The sequence below is a fragment of the Ranitomeya imitator genome, chromosome 1, assembly GCF_032444005.1.
Source record: "Ranitomeya imitator isolate aRanImi1 chromosome 1, aRanImi1.pri, whole genome shotgun sequence".
Lineage (NCBI taxonomy): Eukaryota > Metazoa > Chordata > Amphibia > Anura > Dendrobatidae > Ranitomeya > Ranitomeya imitator.
In genome coordinates this window covers 820562321-820589152 of record NC_091282.1, presented here as the reverse complement: position 1 = coordinate 820589152, position 26832 = coordinate 820562321, and the positions used below count along the sequence as shown (strand labels likewise).

General features: G+C 45.7%; 1 protein-coding gene across 2 annotated transcripts in view; it reads left to right on the top strand.

Annotated features, from left to right (window-relative positions):
• Positions 1-26832, top strand: part of LOC138649634 (serine/threonine-protein kinase PLK2-like) — a 150695-nt gene that overhangs the window by 98603 nt on the left and 25260 nt on the right. The gene's annotated exons all lie outside the window — the stretch shown is intronic.

The window sequence follows — 26832 nt, the reverse complement described above, 5'->3', positions numbered from 1 at the left end:
CTTTTTAATGATTCCAATTTGGTGCAGATACGTGCTTTTGATTGCCTGTTATTGCATTTTAATGCAATGTCGCGGCGACCAAAAAAACGTAATTCTGGCGTTTCGATTTTTTCTCATTACGCCGTTTAGCGATCAGGTTAATGCTTTTTTTATTGATAGATCGGGCTATTCTGAACGTGGCGATACCAAATATGTGTAGATTTGATTTTTTCTTTATTGATTTATTTTGATTGGGGCGAAAGGGGGGTGATTTAAACTTTTATTTTTTTTATTTTTTCACATTTTTTTTTACTTTTTTTTTTTTTTACTTTTGCCATGCTTCAATAGCCTCCATGGGAGGCTAGAAGCAGGCACAGCACGATCGCCTCTGCTACATAGCAGCGATCTGCTGATCGCTGCTATGTAGCAGAAATGGAGGTGTGCTGTGAGCGCCGACCACAGGGTGGCGCTCACAGCCACCGGTGATCAGTAACCATAGAGGTCTCTAGGACCTCTATGGTTACCATCCTGACGCATCGCCGACCCCCGATCATGTGATGGGGTCGGCGATGACATCATTTCCGGCCGCCCGGCCGGATGCGGTAGTTAAATGCCGCTGTCTGCATTTGACAGCGGCATTTAACTAGTTAATAGCGGCGGGTGAATCGCGATTTCACCCGCCGCTATTGCGGGCACATGTCAGCTGTTCAAAACAGCTGACATGTCCCGGCTTTGATGCGGGCTCACCGCGTAGCCCTGCATCAAAGCAGGGGAGCTGACATCGGACGTACTATACCGTCCGATGTCAGTAAGGGGTTAAGCAGCGTCGATCCCTATTGACCGAGAACCACAAGTGGCTTCACGAAAATAGACTTTCACAATTCCCTTAAAAGATCTTTCCCCTTAATTGAGTCCCAGGGCCACGGACCGGGTCACAGCCACCATGACATCCCCTTTAAGTGCAACCGGACCAGGTACCGAGCATCCCGATTGCCCTGGTGGGCGACTCACCAACATTATAGTGTGAGCTAAGGAAGTTTGTATTGTCCTGGTCTGGGTTCCATGGAGTATTGACGAGGACAGTGGACCTGGGTAGAGCGGATCGTTTTGCACTTTACAATTAGTTGTACAACTGCAACTCCCATTATGCACTGCTACCAGCTGACTCTCATGGCATGATCATAGACTGTTAGAGTTGGAAGGGACCTCTAGGGTCATTGTGTCCAACTCCTTGCTGAATGTAGGATTCACTGAACCATCTCAGACAGATGTCTGTCCAGCCTCTGTTTCGAGACTTCCATTGAAGGAGAACTCGCCACCTCTCATGGCAGCCTGTTCCACTCATTGATCACACTCTGTGATGGGAATGTTAGTTTCAAAACAACAGGAGAACCAGAGTTTGTGGACCACACATCATTACAAAGCATACAATTATTTGTATATCTCTTCTGCCTTATGATTTATGTAGAATACTAAAGGGAATGTGTCATCGTGGTTATGCTGCCTTCTCAGAAGGCAAAGTAGTGACAGACATGCTGATTTTAGCGGTGTCTGAATATGGTGCCTTTTTTCTGAAATGTACAGTTCTTTTCATTTGCAGCAGACTTCCAGTGGTAAGACCTAGAAGTCCAGCAAATTCATGCAATCTGCCATTCTGATTGATAGGTTTAGCTTATTATTAAGCATTATCAGTGGCAGAAGGGTAGACTTCATGAATTCGCTAGACTTCTACAAAGTTCTCAGCTTTTCCATTGCGCTGCAGAGGATGAACTGTAAGTTTCAGAAAAACTGCACCTTAGCCTGCCAAGCATAATCAGCAAGTCAATCAATACTGCATGCTGCCCTTATGGAGTGCACAATAAACCTAAAGTGTGAACATAGCCCTAGTTTCTAAGTGCTTTTAAAATCCCACTTTAACAGTTCATAGACCACTCAGTATGTGACAGTGAAATGTGTTTGTGCCCCCAGAAGAAGCAAAAGTGAAGCCAGATTATGTGGACTTTCTCAGCATATAGAGGTTCTTATTTTATTTTTCATTGCACAGTTGTACTTTTTCATATCTTAATGGTGTATCTGCGCTTACTGTGGTTACACTTGGCATTTTCAGCATTTACAGTGATATTTTGAGGAACATGTATTATATGCCCAATTACCTAATCTTTTATGTTATTTTTTTGGACTAACCCTGTGACCACTGCCTTTTTTTTAAATTCCATTTTTTTAACCCCTTCACCCTAAGCCTGTTTTCATCTTCCTGACCAGGCCAAATTTTACAATTCTGACCATTGTCACTGTATGTGGTTATAACTCTGGAACACTTTAACATATCCCGGTGATTCTGAGATTGTTTTCTCATGACATATTGTACTTCATAAATAAAGTGAAAGTTTATTCACAGCCAACATGTGATAATGACAGAATATTTAAATCGAGAGTTTTGGCATTGTCCTTTTTCAAGGGTATCTGTGTATATGATAAACTGATAGACAAAATAACATACAAATTAAATTCCATAAATATGGTATGGTGGTGGTAGAACACATACATTTATTTAGATACATTAATCAAACTGAGGAATTACATCATTCAACAATGGAAGAACAAAGCAATCATTACACCTTGCAATTTACATCAGGGTTGTCTGATGGGTCTGGGCTGTCCTTTCCCTCCTGGCTGTTCCGGCTGCCAGTACCTTGGCATCCGTAGTCTGTCCTAGAATAGCACCTGGTGATCATCGGAGGCGAGCCTAACCCCACCAACAAAGGCTCTAGTGAAAAGTCAGGTGCTCACCTAGTTACGCCCAGGGGCGGATTACAATAGGGTCAATCTGGGCGGTAGCCCAGGGCTCAGTGGTGTGGGGGGCCCTGGGCTACCGCTCAGATTGCCCACCGCCATCAGGGCATTACTGCCCTGACTGGCATATGGGCCCGGTGGGCAGAGGGGGCCCGCATGTCAATAGTTAACAGCCACCAGCCAATCGGAGGCTGGCATCTGACATCAGCCGCAGTGCGCACGTCGCCGGCGAGTGCGCGCTTCAGCTGCGAGGAGAGAGCTTCGCCGAAGGAGCACGGACAGGTGAGAACTTTTTTTTTATTGCGAACGGCAATCCGGGGGGCTCGGGCCAGAATGCTGGACATTGGGGGCAGAGATGCTGGACACACTGGGGGCAATATGCTGGACACACTGGGGCAGAATGCTGGACAAACTGGGGGCAATATGCTGGACACACTGGGGGCAATATGCTGGAGATACTGGAGGCAATATGCTGGAGACACTGGGGCAGATTGCTGGACACAATGGGGGCAATATGCTGGACAAACTGGGGGCAATATGCTGGACACATTGGGGCAATATGCTGGACAAACTGGGGCAATATGTTGGACACACAGGGGGCAGGATGCTGGACACACTGGGGGCAATATGCTGGAGACACTTGGACAGAATGCTGGACAAACTGGGGGCAATATGCTGGAGACACTGGGGGCAATATGCTGGAGACACTGGGGGCAATATGCTGGACAAACTGGGGGCAATATGCTGGACACACTAGGGGCAGGATGCTGGACACACTGGGGGCAGGATGCAGCACACACTGGGGGCAAGATGCTGGACACACTGGGGGCAAGATGCTGGACATACTGGGGGCAGGATGCTGGACACACTGGGGGCAGGATGCTGGACACACTGGGGGCAGGATACTGGACACACTGGGGGCAATATGCTGAAGACACTGGGGCAGATTGCTGGACACACTGGGGGCAATATGCTGGACACACTGGGGCAGGATGCTGGACACATTGAGGGCAGAGATGCTGGATATTGGGGGCAGAGATGCTGGACATTGGGGGCAGAGATGCTGGACACTGGGGGCAGAGATGCTGGACACACTGGGGGCAGGACTGAAGACAGATGGGGCAGGATTGGAGACATGGGCAGAATGTAGACACGGGGCATGATTGGAGACACGGGGCAGAATGAAAGACATGGGCAGGATTGGAGACAGATCGTGCAGGATCATGGGGCAGGATGGATACGATGGAGACTGATGGGGCAGGATGGGGAGATCATATGGGGAAGAATGGATACTGATGAGGACAGGATGGGAGAACATATGGCTGGAGCCAGGAATGAGATACATGGGGCCAGGATGGGGGATATTATTATTACCATAGGGGCTAATTAAGAGATATTATTGCTGCAGTGATGTATTTATTTTATTTTTTGAGGACACTTTTTTAAATGGGGGGGGGGATCCTGTTACTGTGTAGAGTGACACTATGTTGCCTCTTTTTCTTCATGTGGTGTAATGTAGAAGTTAGGAAAAATTAAGTAATGTGTTCTGCAAGCGGAGCTCGAGATAACTGTGTTATTTCCTGCAGAGACGAGTCCTGGCTGGATGAAGTGATGGCGGTCTGTGCTGGATGAAAGATGAAGGACTTCACCTAGAGACGTCACTGGTGAGTCAGTGTTACCTATACACTAACACTATACACTGTATACTATATACAGAGCTCACCAGTCACCAGTGATCACTGTAATACCTCTACACAGACACTGCATACAAAGTACAGATCTCCTGTGTATACTGGCACTTATGGTGATAGTATTGTGGGTTTTTTTCTTCCTAACTGAAGGATAAATTGACTAGATCAATGGATGTTTGACAGGTTATAGTTTCACACAGCAACTATTTTTCTGGAACAATCTGGTTCAGGTATATGTGTCAAGATCCCAATGGCAGGGGATCACAAAAGGACAAGCACAAAAACAAAACAAGCTCTAGGGTGATGGAACCTGAGCTGACCGCGATCCTGAACCGAAACACACAACTAGCAGTAGCCGGGGAACGTGCCTACGATGATTCCTAGACGTCTCGCGCCAGCCGAAGGATTAAGTTCCCCTATTAGAAGAAACATAGACCTCACTTGCCTCCAGAGAAACACCCCACAGAAATAGCAGCCCCCCACATGTAATAACGGTGAAATGAGAGGAAAGCACATACGTAGTTATGAAAATAGAATCAGCAAAAATGAGGCCCGCTAAAGCTAGATAGCAGAGGATACAAAAGTGAACTGCGCGGTCAGCGAAAAACCCTTCAAAAAACCATCCTGAAATTACTTGAACTCATGTGCCAACTCATGGAACATGAGGAGTAATTTCAGCCCACTAGAGCAACCAGCAGCAAGGAATCACATATCTGCAAGCTGGACTAAGACAAAAATAAAGCAAAACGTGGAACAGGAAAATCAAAACTTAGCTTGTCCTGAAGATAACAGACGCAGGGAGCAGAGGTAAAAAGACACGCTGATTACATTGATAGCCGGCGAGGAAATGACAAAAAAGCCAGGTTAAATAGGAAACTCCCATAACCTGATGGAACAGGTGGACACCAGAGACCGCAGAGAACACAAGTCACCCAGTACCATCAGTAACCACCAGAGGGAGCCCAAAAACAGAACTCACAACAGTACCCCCCCCTTGAGGAGGGGTCACCGAACCCTCACGAGAACCACCGGGGCGACCAGGATGAGCCCTATGAAAAGCACGGACCAAATCGGCAGCATGAACATCAGAGGCAATCACCCAAGAATTATCCTCCTGACCATAACCCTTCCACTTGACCAAATACTGGAGTCTCCGTCTGGAAACACGAGAATCCAAGATCTTCTCCACAACATACTCCAATTCACCCTCCACCAGCACCGGAGCAGGAGGCTCAAGCGAAGGAACAACAGGTACCTTATACTTCCGCAACAACGACCGATGGAACACATTATGAATAGCAAACGATGCCGGGAGATCCAAACGAAACGACACAGGGTTAAGAATTTTCAAGATCCTATAGGGACCGATGAACCGAGGCTTGAACTTAGGAGAAGAGACCTTCATAGGAACAAAACGAGAAGACAACCACACCAAGTCCCCAACAAGAAGTCGAGGACCCACGCGGCGACGGCGATTAGCAAACTGCTGAGCCCTCTCCTGGGACAACTTCAAATTGTCCACCACATGACTCCAAATCTGATGCAACCTATCCACCACCATGTCCACTCCAGGACAATCAGAAGGCTCCACCTGACCAGAGGAAAAACGAGGATGAAACCCCGAATTACAAAAGAAAGGAGAAACCAAGGTAGCAGAACTAGCCCGATTATTAAGGGCAAACTCGGCAAGCGGCAAAAAGGAAACCCAGTCATCTTGATCAGCAGAAACAAAACACCTTAAATAAGTTTCTAAAGTCTGATTAGTTCGTTCCGTCTGGCCATTCGTCTGAGGATGGAATGCAGACGAAAAGGACAAATCAATGCCCATCTTAGCACAGAACGTCCGCCAAAATCTAGACACAAACTGGGATCCCCTGTCAGAAACGATGTTCTCCAGAATGCCATGCAAACGGACCACGTTTTGAAAATACAGAGGGACCAACTCAGAGGAGGAAGGTAACTTAGGCAAGGGTACCAGATGAACCATCTTAGAAAAGCGGTCACACACAACCCATATGACGGACATTTTTTGAGAGACAGGGATATCCGAATTAAAGTCCATGGAAATGTGCGTCCAAGGCCTCTTCGGGATAGGCAAAGGTGACAACAATCCACTGGCCCGAGAACAGCAAGGCTTAGCCCGAGCGCAAACTCCACAAGACTGCACGAAAGAACGCACATCCCTCGACAAGGAAGGCCACCAAAAAGACCTGGCCACCAAGTCTCTAGTACCAAATATTCCAGGATGACCTGTCAACACAGAAGAATGGACCTCGGAAATGACTCTACTGGTCCAATTATCCGGAACAAACAGTCTTTCCGGCGGACAACGATCAGGTTTATCCGCCTGAAACTCCTGCAAAGCACGTCGCAAGTCTGGGGAGACAGCCGACAAAATCACCCCATCCCTAAGGATACCAGTGGGCTCAGAATTTCCAGGGGAGTCAGGCACAAAACTCCTAGAAAGAGCATCCGCCTTCACATTCTTTGAACCTGGCAGGTATGAAACCACAAAATTGAAACGGGAGAAAAACAGTGACCAACGAGCCTGTCTAGGATTCAGACGCTTGGCAGACTCAAGGTACATCAGATTTTTGTGATCAGTCAAGACCACCACACGATGTCTAGCACCCTCAAGCCAATGACGCCACTCCTCAAATGCCCACTTCATGGCCAACAGCTCCCGATTACCAACATCATAATTCCATTCAGCGGGCGAAAATTTTCTAGAAAAGAACGCACATGGCTTCATCACTGAGCCATCGGAGCTTCTCTGTGACAAAACCGCCCCCGCTCCGATCTCGGAAGCATCAACCTCAACCTGAAAAGGAAGCGACGTATCTGGCTGACGCAACACAGGAGCAGAAGAAAACCGGCGCTTAAGTTCCTGAAAGGCCTCCACAGCCGCAGGAGACCAATCAGTAACATCAGCACCCTTCTTAGTCAAATCCGTCAAAGGCTTAACAACACTAGAAAAATTAGTTATGAAGCGACGATAAAAATTAGCAAAGCCCAAGAACTTCTGTAGACTCTTAAGAGATGTAGGCTGCGTCCAGTCACAAATAGCCTGAACCTTGACGGGATCCATCTCAATAGTAGAAGGGGAAAAAATATACCCCAAAAAAGAAATCTTCTGGACTCCAAAGAGACATTTAGAACCCTTTACAAACAAAGAATTGGCCCGCAGGACCTGAAACACCTTCCTGACCTGCTGAACATGAGACTCCCAGTCATCAGAAAAAACCAAAACATCATCCAAATACACGATAATAAATTTATCCAGATATTCACGGAAAATATCGTGCATAAAAGACTGGAAGACAGAAGGAGCATTAGAAAGTCCAAAAGGCATCACCAAATACTCGAAATGGCCCTCAGGCGTATTAAATGCGGTTTTCCACTCATCACCCTGCCTTATCAGCACAAGATTATACGCACCCCGAAGATCAATCTTAGTGAACCATTTGGCCCCCTTAATGCGAGCGAACAAATCAGTCAACAATGGCAAAGGATACTGATATTTGACTGTAATCTTATTCAAAAGTCGATAATCTATGCAAGGCCTCAAGGAACCATCTTTTTTGGCCACGAAAAAAAAACCTGCTCCCAAAGGGGACGAAGATGGACGGATATGTCCCTTTTCCAAAGACTCCTTAACATAATTCCGCATAGCAGCATGCTCTGGCACTGACAGATTGAACAAACGACCTTTAGGGAATTTACTGCCAGGAATCAAATCTATAGCACAATCGCAATCCCTGTGAGGAGGAAGCGAACTGAGCTTAGGCTCCTCAAAAACCTCCCGATAATCAGACAAAAATACCGGAACCTCAGAAGGAGTAGATGAAGCGATAGAAATCGGAGATGCATCATCATGAACCCCCTGACCTCCCCAGCTTAACACAGACATTGTTTTCCAGTCCAGGACTGGGTTATGAGTTTGTAACCATGGCAGACCAAGCACTAAGACATCATGTAAATTATACAGTACCAGGAAGCGAATCACCTCCTGATGAACGGGAGTCATACGCATGGTCACTTGTGTCCAGTACTGAGGTTTATTCATAGCCAAAGGTGTAGAGTCAATTCCTTTCAAAGGAATAGGAACTTCCAGAGGTTCCAGACTAAACCCACAGCGATTGGCAAATGACCAATCCATAAGACTCAGGGCAGCGCCTGAATCCACATAGGCATCGACGGAAATGGATGATAATGAACAAATCAGAGTCACAGACAGAATGAACTTAGACTGTAAAGTACCAATGGCAACAGACTTATCAACCTTTTTTGTGTGTTTAGAGCATGCTGATATAACATGAGCTGAATCACCACAATAAAAACACAATCCATTTTTCCGCCTATAATTTTGCCGTTCACTTCTGGACTGAATTCTATCACATTGCATTATCTCAGGTGCCTGTTCAGAAGACACCGCCAAATGGTGCACAGGTTTGCGCTCCCGTAAACGCCGATCAATCTGAATAGCCATAGTCATGGACTCATTCAGACCTGTAGGCGCCGGGAACCCCACCATAACATCTTTAATGGCCTCAGAAAGGCCATCTCTGAATTTTGCAGCCAGAGCGCACTCATTCCACTGAGTAAGCACCGACCATTTCCGAAATTTCTGACAATATATTTCTGCTTCATCTTGCCCCTGAGAGAGAGCCAATAAAGCTTTTTCAGCCTGAATCTCTAGGTTAGGTTCCTCATAGAGCAAACCCAATGCCAGAAAAAACGCATCCACATTGAGCAACGCAGGATCCCCTGGTGCCAATGCAAATGCCCAATTCTGAGGGTCACCCCGCAGGAAAGATATTACAATCTTGACCTGCTGAGCAGGGTCTCCAGAGGAGTGAGATTTCAAGGAAAGAAACAACTTGCAATTGTTCCTAAAATTCAGAAAACTAGATCTATCTCCAGAAAAAAACTCTGGGATAGGAATTCTAGGTTCAGACATAGGCGTATGTACAACAAAATCTTGTATATTTTGAACCTTAGCAGCAAGATTATTCAGGCTGGAAGCCAAACTCTGGACGTCCATGATAAACAGCTGAGGTCAGAGCCATTCAAGGATTAAGAGGAGGAAAGAAGCAGCCAAGCTGCAATTAAGGCTAGGCAGCAAACACTGAGGAGGGGAAAAAAAAAAAAACTTCCTCAGACTACTTTTCCTCCTACTTCAGCCAAAACGATGACCAATTTTTTCTGGCCGGCTATCCTGTCAAGATCCCAATGGCAGGGGATCACAAAAGGACAAGCACAAAAACAAAACAAGCTCTAGGGTGATGGAACCTGAGCTGACCGCGATCCTGAACCGAAACACACAACTAGCAGTAGCCGGGGAACGTGCCTACGATGATTCCTAGACGTCTCGCGCCAGCCGAAGGATTAAGTTCCCCTATTAGAAGAAACATAGACCTCACTTGCCTCCAGAGAAACACCCCACAGAAATAGCAGCCCCCCACATGTAATAACGGTGAAATGAGAGGAAAGCACATACGTAGTTATGAAAATAGAATCAGCAAAAATGAGGCCCGCTAAAGCTAGATAGCAGAGGATACAAAAGTGAACTGCGCGGTCAGCGAAAAACCCTTCAAAAAACCATCCTGAAATTACTTGAACTCATGTGCCAACTCATGGAACATGAGGAGTAATTTCAGCCCACTAGAGCAACCAGCAGCAAGGAATCACATATCTGCAAGCTGGACTAAGACAAAAAATAAAGCAAAACGTGGAACAGGAAAATCAAAACTTAGCTTGTCCTGAAGATAACAGACGCAGGGAGCAGAGGTAAAAAGACACGCTGATTACATTGATAGCCGGCGAGGAAATGACAAAAAAGCCAGGTTAAATAGGAAACTCCCATAACCTGATGGAACAGGTGGACACCAGAGACCGCAGAGAACACAAGTCACCCAGTACCATCAGTAACCACCAGAGGGAGCCCAAAAACAGAACTCACAACATATATGATGACCCCGTCGCATGACCCATCACATGATCGGGGGGCCCACAGTGTCTGAACAGCCCGGGGCCCTGCCTACCCTTAATCCACCCCTGGTCACGCCCCTCCAGGCTCTCCTCAAATCACCACACAGTGGTTCCACCATTCCATTCCTGTTACAATTGTATTTATATAAATGTAGGTGTTATACCACCTCCATACCATAAATATGGTGTTTAATTTGTATGTTATTTTGTCTATCACTTTATTATGTATACACAGATAACCTTGGGAAAGCCATAATGCCGAAACATTCAATTTAAATACTCTGTTATTATCACGTTTGCTGTGAATAAAATTTCACTCCATCTTCATCTCAAGTGTCGTATCTACAGTGACGAAGGCTTATTTTTCTGGATTTGATCTGTTATTCCTTCATTGCATCTATCCCCGTACATTCCTTTATAGTGCGGAAAATAAGTATTTGATACACTGCCGATTTTGCAAGTTTTCCCACCTACAGAGAATGGAGAGGTCTGTCATTTTTGTCGTAGGTACACTTCACCTGTGAGAGACAGAATCTTATTAAAAAACATACAGAAAATCACATTGCATGATTCTTACATAATTAATTTGCATTTTATTGCATGAAATAAGTATTTGATACAATAGAAAAACAGAACTTAATCTTTGGTGCATAAAACCTTTGTTTCCAATTACAGAGGTCAGACGTTTCCTGTAGTTCTTGACCAAGTTTACACGCACTGCAGCAGCGATTTTGTCCGACTTCTCCATACAGATCTTCTCCAAATCTTTCAGGTTTCGGAGCTGCCGCTGGGCAACATTGAGTTTCAGCTCCCTCCAAAGATTTTCTATTGGATTGAGATCTAGAGACTGGCTAGGACACTCCATGACCTTGACATGCTTCTTGCGGAGCCAATTCTTTGTTGCTCTTGCTGTGTTTCTGGTCATTGTCATGAATACCCAGCCACGAACCATCTTTGATGTTATTACTGAGGGAAGGAGGTTGTTGGCCAAAATCTTGTGATACATGACACCCCATCCATTGTCCCTTCAATGTGGTGCAGATATCCTGTCCCCTTTGCATAAAAGCAGCCCCAAAGTATGTTTCCCCACCATGCTTAATGGTTGGGACGGTGTTCTTGGGGTTGTACTCATCCTTCTTCTTCCTCCAAATACGGCAAGTGGAAACGATACTAAAAAGTTTTATTTTGGTCTCATGTGACCACATTACCTTCTCCCATGCCTCCTTTGGATCATCCAGATGGTCATTGGTGAACTTCAAACGGGCCTGGACATGTGCAGGGGTGAGCAGAGGACCTTGCGTGCCCTGCAGGATTTTAATCCATGATGGCGTAATGTGTTACTAACGGTAACATTTAAGACTGTGGTTCCAGCTATCTTCAGGTCATTGACCAGGTCCTCACATGTAGTTCTGGGCTGATTTCAGACTTTTATTAGAATCATGTGTGGCGCCCAAGGGTCCTGGTTGTCACAGTAGCATTGCTTTCCTCACGGGGAGAGTGATGTTACGTTTGGAAGCGATGAAGGATAACTCTTATCAGGTAACCACCATACACACAACATGTTCACACTCCAGGCCACAAGGGGGAGCTTTTGATCCTATTTACTAGGTGACTCCCCTATATATATTGTGGTTTGGAGGGAAAGAGAGATTAGATTGTCAGAGAGACAGAAGGGAGCAAACCGACCTAGAGTCAGAAGGTCTGAAGGGGCCGTGTGGTCTGAAGCACCACAGCTCCTGGAAAAAGACATACAGAAAGCCAAACATTGTTCAGTGAGCGTGCAGGAGAGCGTAGCACAGGAGAGTAACATCAGGGGAGACCAGCTAAGAGCAGGCTGCCTCCCTCTGAGGCGCAGATAACCGGTAGCCAGACCACCGAGGTTGTAAGGACTCTACGACTTACATCAGACCAGCAGGACAACTGAACTGCAAGTTACCTGTCCGCCTTAATACCCAGGAGGCACGGTGACACCTACAGAGCCCGAGGCATGCTAGAGTCCCTTTAAAAAGGCTCAAGTCACCAGACATACGGGTTATGGCCTATCCTATATAGGGGACAGAGAGAAGAACTGTGAGGACCTTATCTAAAGCCATAGGCAGTAAGGGACTACAACACCACCGCACTAGAGGAAGGCTTCTAACTCCACCTGGTAAAGGGGATTCTGGATTTGCTTCCAAGCCAGCAGGACCCAGCCTGCCCTGTGATATGGTACCCTGGACTGTGGCTGCCTGAAGTCTTCCGTAAACCAGGTAAAGAGACTGCAAACCTGTGTCCTCGTTCTTTACTGCGCCATTCGCCTTCTTCCATATACACATCGGGAGCCCTGAGGATACAATTCACCTGTGGGAATTTATACCATCTAGCTGCCATAACATCACCCCAGAGGACCCCTTAAAGCAGCGTCGGTCCCCAATGACCGAATACCACAGGTGTCGGCACGAACGTAAACTTTATTCCAACCCCCTTTAAAGACATTCCCTTGTACATGGGTGCCCAGGGCCACAGACCGGGACATCCCCCTTTAAGTACTGGACCCAGTACTGAGTACTCCGCGGCCCTGGCGGGTGTTCCACACATGTTAAACAGGAGGAAAGATATTTGCTCACATCCTTCCTACAATTATTTTGGGGGGTTCAGTAGTACAGTTAGTGTTAGATCTCTCTTGAGGGTTGGTAAATATTTTAAACAGATCATCAGCCTTGCCGTTTCTTGAACCAGGCCAATAAGAAATTAAAAAATTAAACCTGGAGAAAAATAAGGCCCAACGTGATTGTCTTGCAGACAACCTCTTAGCTGTATGGATGAATTCTAAATTTTGGTGGTCAGTAAGGACAGTCACCGGAAGATTGGCCCCTTCCAAAAGATGTCTCCATTCAGAGAAGGCAACTTTAATAGCTAAAAGTTCTTTATTTCCAATGTCATAGTTCTTTTATGCGGATGACATGGTATGAGAAAGGAATGCACAAGGATGAAGCTGCATCTTGTCCCCAACTTGCTATGTTAAAAAGGCTCCCACTGCAGAGTCTGAAGCGTCTACTTCGACAACAAACGGCAGTTCAGGATTTGGATGGACTAGTAATGGTTCGGAAGTAAAAAGAGTCTTTAATTTGTCAAAAGCAACCTGTGGAAAAAATGTTGGTTTTCTTTGAGAGTAATTGATAAAATAAATCCCTTTAAAGACTTTCCCCTTTTACATGGGCGCCCAGGACCACGGATCGGGTCACCACCGTGCCATCCCCCTGTGAACACCGGACCCAGTACCGGATACCCCACGGCCTTGGCGGGTGACACATCTTGGCGTCACGAACAGGATGGGCCGACCCTGAGAAGCGGGTCATGTGTGCCTTAGAGACTGTGCCTAACTGTGATTTATTGAGAGACTGTGCATCGTGAAGTACCGCCAAAATTACTGCCAAAATTGCCGCCATTACTGCCACCGTTATAGCGCCACAATGAATGCTGAAAAAGACAAGTGCGCCATCGTGGGCGGGAACTAACTGAGTGGCGCAAAAATAATGGCCACCCAATCCAAGTATTACTGTACCATGTGGACATGTTCATCAGCTACAGAGATCTGCCTCCTGATCCTGAATGGCGGAAGGAAGAGAAAGAAGAAGTTCTGCCCCCGAAGGAGAGAGCGGGAGAGAGACCCGGACGCAGGGAGCAACGTGGAGGACGCCATGGCCAGCAGCCCGGAACCAGTGCATGGGGTGGAAGCGGAGGACTCCCTCAGCAACCTGGAAGGAAGCCACGGCAAGCCAGGACCTGTCGTCCCTGAACTCCTGCAGACCGGAGTGGAGGATTTAATTGACAGGCTCCTGCGGATGCAGCTGGACGCCGGAGCCACGTGCAAGGTGGTGCCAGTGAAAGAAATGCAGGAACCGTGTCCCATCCAATAGCGCTAGCGGAGGAGACCGGCACCAGAGACACCGCGGCGGAAGGTAGGAACAACAACCCTGCCCCGGTAGCCGAGGAACTTTTAGTGGGCCCAGTCGCTGCACCGCCCCATTATGGATCCACACGACTTCAGATCCTGGGTGAGTGGGACCGGGCCATGGGGATGGAGCACTTCCTGAAGCCCTCGATCCAGCCCACCAGCCTGCCGGGTGAGATCTACGCGGAACGAACAGTGTACCGCTGGGTGAATCCTGGGACCGACCTTATGGGGTTCCCCGGGGCAGAAAAGCAAGAAGGGGAGACCTTAGAGGTTCTAAGCTGGGAAGAATACCAGCAACAACTCGCCCGCAAATGGGAGGCTAAGGAGGAGGAGTACCAGGTCCAGTGCAGAGCCTTTGATGAGAGGGATCTGCACGTTAAGGCCCAGGCCCGCAAGGACCGCCAGACCAACCAGGCCACGCTGAAGCAGGGTACAGTGGCAGCCTTCAGATTGAAAAAGGGCTGGGGATTAATTAAGAAGCCAGGATTATACGCAGAAATCTTTGTTAACAGGAGGGACGTGGAGTCCCACCTCTGGGAAGGACATCCAGACAGAGACCTATACCCCACCCCGGTGACCGCATGACTTGCACCAGGCATCTTGGTGAAAAAGGGAGGTACGTCTTGAATGTGCACAAGCACAGATATGCTGCTCCAACGCTGGCTAAATCAAAGGCACCAGTAGCGCCACCTAGCGCCAAAATAGCTACCACCACTACCACTCACACTGTTACCCCAGCTTGCACCACCACCAAGATGACAGTGTGCACCATCACCACTACTGAGACAGCAGTAGCCACCATGCCAACTATCATGTGTACTCAGACCACGCAGATCCCCATTGCAGGACATGACCTGACAGTGCATGAGTACAAAACCTATGACATCTATTTGTTACCAGGAGTAATTTTGGCTCAAGACCTTCTCAGGCCAGGTAGTATCCAGCGCCAAGTATTGCCTTGGAGACAACCAAAGAAAAATCAAAAGAGAGGAAAACCTGACTGTGAATAGTTTACAAGTTCAAAAGTTTGTTTTACCTTGCCAAGGTTTTGCACTAACAAGTTTCTTAGCACTAAAGTGTTTTTGCACACAAAAGTTTAACTGTTTAAAGAACTGTGAATTATGAACTGTGCATGATCAGGAACTTTCCCTTGTACATAGTTGGCACCTATTTAGGTGCTTCCTACTGGTTTTACAAAGAAGCTTTTAAGAGACTGCTTCTAATATTACTGTGAAGGTTGTTTTGTTTTACAGAGACCTGAAGATAAACCCGTTTGGCGCAGCAGGATTTTGGGTCTGGATACATGCCTTGTAGCCCGCCAAAGCCTACGTTGGGGATTTATAATGGGTCCCTCGCATCGTTGCTGCTGTTATACAGTATTAATTGTCTTGAGTATTAAAATGCACCTTTAAATGCACTACCTCAGTACTGAAAGACGTTAGATTTGAATTTGCACTTTTGACCAGTTAAAGGGAACCTGTCACCCCCCCCCAGGCGTTTGTAACTAAAAGAGCCACCTTGTGCAGCACTAATGCTCTTTTAGTTATGCTCCTTGCACATGATGAAATGAACACTTATAAAATGTGCCCCCTCATACCGTGAAATCGCCGGGGAGGTGGGACTTTCCTTCCTAATCAGACGCAGCACAGCCGTCATTCATGCCCCCTTGGCGCCGGGCGCCGCCTCCTCGGAGTTGTTTGAATCTGTCACGGAGCCTGAGATGTTATGTTATCCCTTGGGCATGCGCAGTTAGCGCTGCCCGTCTTCTGACATCATTTGTTGTCAGGCTGACTGCGCCTGTGGGTCATGCTGCCCGAGATCCAGCCCGGCAATGTCTTTTGATTTATTCATACTGCAGGGCTGGGATTCATGGGCATGCGCAGTGCATATCTTCGCCTCTCACTCATCTCCCTCCGCCTTCTTCAGACTGTGCGGCATCCGCTGATCCCTATATAGGATAGGACATAACCCGTATGACTGGTGACTTGAGCCTTTTTACAGGGATTCTAGCTCGCCCTGGGCTGTGTAGGTGTCACAGTGCCACCTGGGTATTAAGGGGACAGAGAGAACTGTGAGGACCTTATCTGAAGCCATAGGCAGTAAGGGACTACAACACCACCAAGCTAGAGGAAAGCTTCTAACTCCACCTGATAAAGGGGACTCTGGATTCGCTTCCAAGCCGGCTGGACCCTGCCTGCCCTGTGATCTGGTACCCTGGACTGTGGTTGCCTGAAGTCTTCAGTAAACTAGGTAAAGAGACTGCAAACCTGTGTTCTTTATTTACCAAATCCCTTTAAAGACTTTCCCCTTTTACATGGGTGCCCACGGCCACGGACGGGGTCACCACCGTGACATCCCCCTGTGAACACAGGTCTACAATTTTTTCCCTGATATCAGCTCTGTGGTCTTGGTTATGGTGTAGAGATTGGAATGTGATTGAGTGTGTGGACAGGTGTCCTCTATACAGGTAGTGTGTTCAAACAGATGCAATTAATACAGGTAATGAGTGCAGCGTAGGAGGCTTCTTGAAGAAAAACTAAGGGTATGTGTCCACGTTCAGGATTGCATTAGGATTTGGTCAGGATTTTTCATCAGTATTTGTAAGCCAAAACCAGGAGTGGAACAATTAGCGGAAAAGTATAATAGAAACATATGCACCACTTCTGTATTTATCATCCACTCCTGGTTTTGGCTTACAAAAACTGATGGAAAATCCTGACCAAATCCTGATGCAATCCTGAACGTGGACACATACCCTAACAAGTCTGTTAGAGCCTGATTTCTTGCTAGTTGGCAGGTGATCAAATACTTCATGCAATAAAATGCAATTTAATCATGTTTTTTATTTTTAGATCCTGTCTCTCACAGTTGAAGTGTACCTACAGTAAAATTACAGATCTCTCCATTCTTTGTAGATGGGAAAACTTGCAAAATCAGCAGTGTATCAAATGCTTATTTTCCCCACTTTACAGAAATAGGTGTGAAACTCCTTACTCCACATGTTGTATTTCATGTCAGTGGTAAATTTTGGTTGATAAGATTTGAGTTTATTTGTGAAAATATTGAAAATTTGACAAAAAAATGAAAATTTCACAATTGTTAAAGTTTGAATATTTATGCCCTTAACCCCTTTACCCCCAAAGGTGGTTTGCACGTTAATGACCGGGCCAATTTTTACAATTCTGACCACTGTCCCTTTATGAGGTTATAACTCTGGAACGCTTCAATGGATCCTGGTGATTCTGACATTGTTTTCTCGTGACATATTGTACTTCATGACAATGGTAAAAATTATTTGATAGTACCTGCGTTTATTTGTGAAAAAAACGGAAATTTGGCGAAAATTATGAAAATTTCGCAATTTTCCAACTTTGAATTTTTATGCAATTAAATCACAGAGATATGTCACACAAAATACTTAATAAGTAACATTTCCCACATGTCTACTTTACATCAGCACAATTTTGGAACCAAAATTTTTTTTTGTTAGGGAGTTATAAGGGTTAAAAGTTGACCAGCAATTTCTCATTTCTACAACACCATTTTATTTTAGGGACCACATCTCATTTGAAGTCATTTTGAGGGGTCTATATGATAGAAAATACCCAAGTGTGACACCATTCTAAAAACTACACCCCTCAAGGTGCTCAAAACCATATTCAAGAAGTTTATTAACCCTTCAGGTGCTTCACAGGAATTTTTTGAATGTTTAAATAAAAATGAACATTTAACTTTTTTTCACAAAAAATTTAATTCAGCTCCAATTTGTTTTATTTTACCAAGGGTAACAGGAGAAAATGGACCCCAAACATTGTTGCACAATTTGTCCTGAGTATGCCAATACCCCACATGTGGGAGAAACCACTGTTTGGGCGCATGGCAGAGCTCGGAAGCGAAGGAGTGCCATTTGACTTTTCAATGCAAAATTGACTGGAATTGAGATGGGACGCCATGTTTCGTTTGGAGAGCCCCTGATGTGGCTAAACATTGAAACCCCCCACAAGTGACACCATTTTGGAAAGTAGACCCCCTAAGGAACTTATCTAGAGGTGTGGTGAGCACTTTGACCCAACAAGTGCTTCACAGAAGTTTATAATGTAGAACCGTAAAAATAAAAAATCATATTTTTTCACAAAAATTATCTTTTCGCCCCCAATTTTTTATTTTCCCAAGGGTAAGAGAAGAAATTGGACCCCAAAAGTTGTTGTACAATTTGTCCTGAGTACGCTGATAGCCCATATGTGGGGGTAAACCACTGTTTGGGCACATGGGAGAGCTCGGAAGGGAAGGAGCGCCGTTTGACTTTTCAATGCAAAATTGACAGGAATTGAGATGGGACGTCATGTTGCGTTTGAAGAGCCACTGATGTGCCTAAACATTGAAACCCCCCACAAGTGACACCATTTTGGAAAGTAGACCCCCTAAGGAACTTATCTAGAGGTGTGGTGAGCACTTTGACCCACCAAGTGCTTCACAGAAGTTTATAATGTAGAACTGTAAAAATAAAAAATCATATTTTTTCACAAAAATTATCTTTTTGCCCCCAATTTTTTATTTTCCCAAGGGTAAGAGAAGAAATTGGACCCCAAAAGTTGTTGTACAATTTGTCCTGAGTACGCTGATACCCCATATGTGGGGGTAAACCACTGTTTGGGTGGATGGGAGAGCTCGGAAGGGAAGGAGCGCCGTTTGACTTTTCAAAGCAAAATTTACAGGAATTGAGATGGGACGCCATGTTGCGTTTGAAGAGCCACTGATGTGCCTAAACATTGAAACCCCCCACAAGTGACACCATTTTGGAAAGTAGACCCCCTAAGGAACTTATCTAGAGGTGTGGTGAGCACTTTGACCCACCAAGTGCTTCACAGAAGTTTATAATGCAGAGCCGTAAAAATAAAACAAAATTTTTTTCCCACAAAAATTATTTTTTTAGCCCCCAGTTTTGTATTTTCCTGAGGGTAACAGGAGAAATTGGACCCCAAAATTTGTTGCCCAATTTGTCCTGAGTGCGATGATACACCATATGTGGGGGGAACCACTGTTTGGGCACATGGGAGGGCTCAGAAGGGAAGGAGTGCCATTTGAATGCAGACTTAAGGTACCTTCACACATAACGATATTGTTAACGATATCGTTGCTATTTGTGACGTAGCAACGATATCGTTAATGAAATCGTTATGTGTGACAGCGACCAACGATCAGGCCCCTGCTGGGAGATCGTTGGTCGCTGAATAAAGTCCAGAACTTTATTTCGTCGCTGGACTCCCTGGAGACATCGCTGGATCGGCGTGTGTGACACCGATCCAGCGATGTCTTCACTGGTAACCAGGGTAAACATCGGGTAACTAAGCGCAGGGCCGCGCTTAGTAACCCGATGTTTACCCTGGTTACCATGCTAAAAGTAAAAAAAAACAAACAGTACATACTTACCTACAGCTGTCTGTCCTCCAGCGCTGCGCTCTGCTCTCCTCCTGTACTGGCTGTGAGCGTCGGTCAGCCGGAAAGCAGAGCGGTGACGTCACCGCTCTGCTTTCCGGCTCCCAGACAGTACAGGAGGAGAGCAGAGAAGCAGAGCACAGCGCTGGAGGACAGACGGCTGTAGGTAAGTATGTACTGTTTGTTTTTTTTTACTTTTAGCATGGTAACCAGGGTAAACATCGGGTTACTAAGCGCGGCCCTGCGCTTAGTAACCCGATGTTTACCCTGGTTACCGTCATCGTTGGTCGCTGGAGAGCGGTCTGTGTGACAGCTCTCCAGCGACCAAACAGCGACGCTGCAGCGATTCGGATCGTTGTCGGTATCGCTGCAGCGTCGCTAAATGTGAAGGGGCCATTAGATGGAATGGTCTGCAGGTGTCACATTGTGTTTGCATAGCCCCTAATGTACCTAAACAGTAGAAACCCCCCACAAGTGACACCATTTTGGAAAGTAGACCCCCTTAGGAACTTATCTAGATGTGTGCTGAGCGCTTTGACCCACCAAGGGCTTCACAGAAGTTTATAATGGAGAGCCGTAAAAATAAAACAAAAATTTTTTCCCACAAAAATTATTTTTTAGCCCCCAGTTTTGTATTTTCCCGAGGGTAACAGGAGAAATTCGACCCCACAATTTGTTGTCCAATTTGTCCTGAGTGCGCTGATACCCCATATGTGGGGGGGAACCACTGTTTGGGCGCATGGGAGGGCTCGGAAGGGAAGGAGCTCCATTTGGAATGAGGACTTAGATGGAATGGTCTGCAGGTGTCACATTGCATTTGCAGAGCCCCTAATGTACCTAAACAGTAGAAACCTCCCACAAGTGACACCATTTTGGAAACTAGACCCCCTAAGGAACTCATCTAGATGTGTTGTGATAGCTTTGAACCCCCAAGTGTTTCACTACAGTTTGTAACGCAGAGCCGTGAAAATTAAAAAAAAAAATCTTTCCCCCCAAAATTATTTTTTAGCCCCCAGTTTTGTATTTTCCCGAGGGTAAGAGGAGAAATTCGACCCCAAAAGTTGTTGTCCAATTTGTCCTGAGTACGCTGATACCCCGTATGTTGGGGGAAACCACCGTTTGAGCGCATGGCAGAGCTCGGAAGGGAAGGAGCGCCATTTGGAATGCAGACTTAGATGGAATGGTCTGCAGACGTCACATTGCGTTTGCAGAACCCCTAATGTACCTAAACAGTAGAAACCCCCCACAAGTGACCCCATATTGGAAACTAGACCCCCCAGGGAACTAATCTAGATGTGTTGTGAGAACTTTGAACCCCCAAGTGTTTCACTACAGTTTATAACGCAGAGCCGTGAAAATAAAAAATCTTTTTTTTTCCCACAAAAAATATGTTTTAGCCCCGAGTTTTGTATTTTCCCAAGGGTAGCAGGAGAAATTGGACCCCAAAAGTTGTTGTCCTATTTGTCCTGAGTACGCTGATACCCCATATGTTGGGGTAAACCCCTGTTTGGGCACACGGGAGAGCTCGGAAGGGAAGAAGCACTGTTTTACTTTTTCAACGCAGAATTGGCTGGAATTGAGATCGGACGCCATGTCGCGTTTGGAGAGCCCCTGATGTGCCTAAACAGTGGAAACCCCCCAATTATAACTGAAACCCTAATCCAAACACATCCCTAACCCTAATCCCAACAGTAACCCTAACCACACCTCTAACCCTGACACACCCCTAATCCTAATCCCAACCCTATTCCCAACCGTAAATGTAATCTAAACCCTAACTGTAACTTTAGCCCCAACCCAAACTGTAGCCCTAGCCCTAACCCTAGCCCTAACCCTAATCCTAACCCTAGCCCTAGCCCTAACCCTAGCCCTAACCCTAACCCTAGCCCTAACCCTAGCCCTAACCCTAACCCTAGCCCTAACTCTAACCCTAGCCCTAATGGGAAAATGGAAATAAATACATTTTTTTAATTTTTCCCTAACTAAGGGGGTGATGAAGGGGGGTTTGATTTACTTTTATAGCGGGTTTTTTAGAGGATTTTTATGATTGGCAGCCGTCACACACTGAAAGACGCTTTTTATTCCTAAAAATAATTTTTGCGTTACCACATTTTGAGAGCTATAATTTTTCTATATTTTGGTCCACAGAGTCATGTGAGGTCTTGTTTTTTGCGGGACGAGTTGATGTTTTTATTGGTAACATTTTCGGGCACGTGACATTTTTTGATCGCTTTTTATTCCGATTTTTGTGAGGCAGAATGACCAAAAACCAGCTATTCATGAATTTCTTTTGGGGGAGGCGTTTATACCGTTCCGCGTTTGGTAAAATTGATGAAGCAGTTTTATTCTTTGGGTCAGTACGATTACAGCGACACCTCATTTATATCATTTTTTTATGTTTTGCCGCTTTTATACGATAAAAACTATTTTATAGAAAAAATAATTATTTTTGCATCGCTTTATTCTCAGGACTATAACTTTTTTATTTTTTTCCTGATGATGCTGTATGGCGGCTCGTTTTTTGCGGGACAAGATGACGTTTTCAGCGGTACCATAGTTAGTTATATCTGTCTTTTTGATCGCGTGTTATTCCACTTTTTGTTCGGCGGTATGATAATAAAGCGTTGTTTTTTGCCTCGTTTTTTTTTTTTTTTCTTACGGTGTTTACTGAAGGGGTTAACTAGTGGGCCAGTTTTATAGGTCGGGCCGTTACGGACGCGGTGATACTAAATATGTGTACTTTTATTGTTTTTTTTTTTTATTTAGATAAAGAAATGTATTTATGGGAATAATATATTTATTTTTTTTTCATTATTTTGGAATATTTTTTTTAATTTTTTTTTACACATTTGAAATTTTTTTTTTTTACTTTTTTACTTTGTCCCAGGGGGGGACATCACAGATCAGTGATCTGACAGTTTGCACAGCACTCTGTCAGATCACTGATCTGACATGCAGCGCTGCAGCCTTCACAGTGCCTGCTCTGAGCAGGCTCTGTGAAGCCACCTCCCTCCCTGCAGGACCCGGATCCGCGGCCATCTTCGATCCGGGGCTGGAGGGAGCAGGGAGGGAGGTGAGACCCTCGCAGCAACGCGATCACATCGCGTTGCTGCGGGGGGCTCAGGGAAGCCCGCAGGGAGCCCCCTCCCTGCGCGATGCTTCCCTGTACCGCCGGCACATCGTGATCATCTTTGATCGCGGTGTGCCGGGGGTTAATGTGCCGGGGGCGGTCCATGACCGCTCCTGGCACATAGTGCCGGATGTCAGCTGCGATAAACAGCTGACACCCGGCCGCGATCGGCGGCGCTCCCCCCGTGAGCGCTGCCGATCGCATATGACGTACTATTGCGTCCTTGGGAAGTAAAGCCCACCCCACATGGACGCAATAGTACGTCTGATGGCAGAAAGGGGTTAACCCCTTAGTGACAGAGCCAATTTGGTACTTAATGACCGAGCCAATTTTTGCAATTCTGACCACTGTCACTTTATGAGGTTATAACTCTGGAACGCTTTAACGGATCCCGCTAATTCTGAGACTGTTTTTTCATGACATATTGTACTTCATGTTACTTTATAACATTTCTTCGATAATACTTGCGATTATTTATGAAAAAAACGGAAATATGGCGAAAATTTTTAAAATTTTGTAATTTTCAAACTGTATTTTTATGCCCTTAAATCAGAGAGATATGTCACAAAAAATAGTTAATAAATAACATTTCCCACATGTCTACTTTACATCAGCCCAATTTTGGAAACAAAATTTTTTTTTGTTAGGGAGTTATAAGGGTTAAAAGTTGACCAGCAATTTCTCATTTTTACAACACCATTTTTTTTTAGGGACCACATCACATTTGAAGTCATTTTGTGGGGTCTATATGATAGAAAATAACGAAGTGCGTCACCATTCTAAAAACTACACCCCTCAAGGTTCTCAAAACCACATTCAAGAAGTTTATTAACCCTTTACGTGCTTCACAGGAGCTGAAACAATGTGGAAGGAAAAAATGAACATTTAACTTTTTTTTGCAAACATCTTAATTCAGAACCATTTTTTTATTTTCACATGTGTAAAAACAGAAATGTAAACATAAATTTTGTTATGCAATTTCTCCTGAATACGCCAATACCCCATATGTGGGGGTAAACCACTGTTTGGGCGCTTGGAAGTGAAGGAGCGCCGTTTGACTTTTTCAATGCAGAATTGGCTGGAATTGAGATCGAACGCCATGTCACGTTTAGAGAGCCCCTGATGTACCTAAACAGTGGAAACTCCCCACAAGTGACACCATTTTGGAAACTAGACCCCTTAAGGAACTTATCTAGATGTGTGGTGAGCACTTTGAACCCCCAAGTGCTTCACGGAAGTTTATAACGTAGAGCCGTGAAAATAAAAAATCGCTTTTGTTTACACAAAAATGATCTTTTCGCCCACAAATTCTTATTTTCACAAGGGTAACAGGAGAAATTAGACCACAAAAGTTGTTGTGCAATTTCTCCTGAGTACGTTGATACCCAATATGTGTGGGTAAACCACTGTTTGGGCGCACCGCAGAGCTTGGAAGAGAAGGAGTGCCATTTTACTTTTTCAATGTAGAATTGTCTGGAATTGAGATCGGACGCCATGTCGCGTTTGGAGAGCCCCTGATGTGCCTAAACAGTAGAAATCCCCCACAAGTGACCCCATTTTGGAAACTAGACCCCCCATGGAACTTATCTAGATGTGTGGTGAGAACTTTGAATGCCCAAGTGCTTCACAGAAGTTTAGAATGCAGAGTCGTGAAAATAAAAAATATTTTTTTTTCCACAAAAAAGATATTGTAGCCCCCAAGTTTTTATTTTCACAAGGGTAACAGGAGAAATTGGACTGCAATAGTTGTTGTCCAATTTATCCCGAGTACGCTGATGCGCCATATGTGGGGGTAACCCACTGTTTGGGCACACGGCAGAGCTCAGAAGGGAGGGAGCACCATTTGACTTTTTGAGCGCAAAATAGGCTGTCGTGTTTGGAGACCCCCTGATGTACCTAAACAGTGGAAACCCCCCAATTCTAGCTCCAACCCTAACCCCAACACACCCCTAACCCTAATCCCAACCCGATCCATAATCCTAATCACTAACCCTAACGATAATCACAACCCTTACCCCAAAACAACCCTAATGTCAACCCTAATGTCAACCCTGATGCGCCATATGTGGGGGTAAACCACTGTTTGGGCGCGCGGCAGAGCTCGGAAGGGAAGGAGCGCCGTTTTGGAATGCAGACTTAGATAGAATGGCCTGTGGGCGTTATGTTGCGTTTGCAGAGCCCCTGATGTACCTAAATAGTAGTAACCCCCCACAAGTGACCCCGTTTTGGAAACTAGACCCCCCAAGGAACTTATATAGATGTGTGGTGAGAACTTTGAATGCCCAAGTGCTTCACAGAAGTTTATAATGCAGAGTCATAAAAATAAAAAATAAAAATTTTTCCACAAAAAAGATTTTGTAGCCCCCAAGTTTTTATTTTCACAAGCGTAACAGGAGAAATTGGACCCCAGAAATTGTTGTCCAATTTATCCCGAGTACGCTGATGCCCCATATGTGGGGGTAACCCACTGTTTGGGCACACGGCAGAGCTCAGAAGGGAGGGAGCACCATTTGACTTTTTGAGCGCAAAATAGGCTGTCGTGTTTGGAGACCCCCTGATGTACCTAAACAGTGGAAACCCCCCAATTCTAGCTCCAACCCTAACCCCAACACACCCCTAACCCTAATCCCAACCCGATCCATAATCCTAATCACTAACCCTAACGATAATCACAACCCTTACCCCAAAACAACCCTAATGTCAACCCTAACCATAACCCTAATCAAAACCCTAAATCCAACACACCCGTAATCCTAATCTCAACCCTAACCTCAAACCTAACCCTAATCCCAATACACCCCTAATCACAACCCTAACCTTAACCCTAATCCCAAACCTAACCCTAATCCCAAGCGTAACCCTAATGCCAACCCTAACCCTAATACAAACCCTAACCCTAATCCCAACTCTAACCCTAACTTTAGCCCCAACCCTAGCCCTAACTTTAGCCCCAACCCTAACCCTAAGGCTACTTTCACACTTGCGTCGTTTGGCATCCGTCGCAATCCGTCGTTTTGGACAAGAAACGGATCCTGCAAAGGTACCCGCAGGATGCGTTTTTTGCCCATAGACTTGTATTGCCGATAGATCATGACGGATAGCCACACGTCGCGTCCGTCATGCACTGGATCAGTGTTTTGGCGGACCATCAGCACAAAAAAAGTTCAATGTAACGTTTTTTTGTACGTCGCATCCGCCATTTCTTACCACGCATGCGTGGTCGTAACTCCGCCCCCTCCTCCCCAGGACATAGATTGGGCAGCGGATGCGTTGAAAAACTACATCTGCTGCCCACGTTGTGCACAATTTTCACAACGTTCGTCGGTATGTCGGGCGAATGCATTGCGACGGCCCCATACCGACGTAAGTGTGAAAGAAGCCTAACCCTAAATTTAGTGCCAACCCTAACCCTATCCCTAAATTTAGCCCCAACCCTAACCCTAAATTTAGCCCTAACCCTAGCCCTAACCCTAGCCCTAACCCTAACCCTAACCCTAATTTTAGCCCCAACTGCTCTTCTCCTGCCGGCCGGCAGATGGAGACAGATGGCGGGCGCACTGCGCTTGCGCCCGCCATTTTCTTTTCCCCAGAAGATGCCGGCGGCCAGGAGGAGCAGCATGAGGACCCAGGGACACCGGTAAGTATAATAGGGTCCCCGAATCTCCCTATTTCTCTGTCCTCTGATGTGCCAATTTCTCTTGATTTCAACAATACCCCATATGTTGTCAAAAACGACTTTTCAGGCACAGTTCAAAGCTCAGAAAGGAGGAAGCACTATATTGGAGTGCAAATTTTGTGTCATGTTACATTGGCAGTGCCCCTGACGTGCCAGAACAGGAGAAACCCCCATAAGGGACCCCATTTTACAAACTATA